General features: G+C 35.9%; 1 non-coding gene across 1 annotated transcript; it reads right to left on the bottom strand.

The window, feature by feature from the left end:
• Positions 1 to 691: 691 nt before the first annotated feature.
• Positions 692 to 879, bottom strand: LOC144217434 (U2 spliceosomal RNA). Its single transcript, XR_013330909.1, has one exon. It is a non-coding gene; the product is annotated as a U2 spliceosomal RNA (small nuclear RNA).
• Positions 880 to 1,711: the final 832 nt, after the last annotated feature.

Below are 1,711 nucleotides of genomic sequence, written 5' to 3'. Positions count from 1 at the left end.
ATAATGGCTTTGTCTAGCCTCTGAAATACTAATTATAGGCAAAATGGTGAGGTGTAGCTGTGAGCCGGATGTCCGCTTCCCATCTCAGGGCCTTTCTCTCGGCTTGCTCTCCTTTCTGCCTGTGTCTCACTTTTTTCTATTTCAATTAACTCTTATTTGAAACGCAATCTTTCTAAAAGTGAGTTCTTTAAGGAAAAGGAAAAAAAAATTGATTAAGAAAAAAGAAAGAAAGCAAAATATACGTGGTTTTAAAAAAAAAAAGAGAGATTTAGGGGTGCCTGGGTGGCTCAGACAGTTGAGTGTCCAACTTCACCTCAGGTCATGATCTCACAGTTTGTGGGTTCATGCTGGAGCCCCGCGTCCAGCTCTATGATGACAGCTCATAGCCTGGAGCCTGCTTCGGATTCTGTCCTCCTCTCTCTCTGCCTTTTCCCTGCTGGAACTCTGTCTGTCTCTTTCAAAAATAAATAAACATTAAAAAAAGATACAGATTTAACCACAGATATGGAAGAGACTATAGAAATTGTGGGGGAGAAATCTCTGCAACTCAAGGCAATAAAATTGAAAATCTAAGTTTATTGATGGAGTAATTTTTCAGCAATATATAAATTAACAAAATTAATCCAAGAAAAGAATGAAGAATATATACAGACCAATAATCGTAAAAGATAACTGAAGATGTACCTTTAAAAAAATCTACAGACACAGATGGCTTTACAGATACAGTTAGTCTTAAAATACTGACGAGTCACGTCTTTTAACGTACTCTAGCTCATAGAAAAATGCATTAATCTCTATTTTATCCAGATAGCCAACACCTTATTAAACTGATAAGAACAGATACTACACTTGATCATAGCCAAAAGGCCGAGAAAGGATAGCCAACACCTTATTAACAAAACCCAATGGGTAGTACAGATAAGAAACTTATAAATCAATTTTTTATGAATATAGATGCAAAATTCTAAGTAAAATATTATCAATCTAATGCAGCAGTAAATAAAAAGAAACACAATCTGAGTTTATTCTAGACACACAATTATACTTTAGTATAAACAGTCTTTCAGGACAATTCATTATACCAACAAATTGAGTGTGAAAATGAGCATTCTTATAATTGTAATGATAGTATACTAAAACAAGATATATCAAACTACACCATACATTCCTAATTTTAAAATCCTCCAAATAGGGGTGCCTGGGTGGATCAGTCAGTTAAGCGTCCAACTTCGGCTCAGGTCATGATCTCATGGTTAGTCAGTTCGAGCCCCGCGTCGGGCTCTGTGCTGACAGCTAGCTCAGAGCCTGGAGCCTGTTTCAGATTCTGTGCCTCCCTCTCTCTCTGACCTTCCCCTGCTCACTCTCTCTCTCTCTCTCTCTCAGAAATAAACAAAACATTAAAAAAATTAAAATCCTCCAAATAAAATAGAAGTGAGGCAAAAATATGACAGAGACTGTTTGCCACAACCAAGAGCCAGCGTCAAATTAAGCAGTAAAACCAGAGCCATTTCTATTGAAATTAGGAACAATGTGGAATACTCACATTGACATTATTCAACATCATTTCAGAGCTAATACATGGGACCAAAAAAATTCATATAAATATTGGAAAATAAAAACAAAACTATTCTTTTTCATCACAGGATGTGATGACAGACATGGAAACTGAAAAAAACTAGTTTAATAAATTCGTAGTATAAAACTTAGCATG

This window comes from Crocuta crocuta, unplaced genomic scaffold (genome assembly GCF_008692635.1).
Source record: "Crocuta crocuta isolate KB4526 unplaced genomic scaffold, BGI_CrCroc_1.0 scaffold396, whole genome shotgun sequence".
Classification (NCBI taxonomy): domain Eukaryota; kingdom Metazoa; phylum Chordata; class Mammalia; order Carnivora; family Hyaenidae; genus Crocuta; species Crocuta crocuta.
This window is presented reverse-complemented; position numbering and strand designations above follow the sequence as displayed.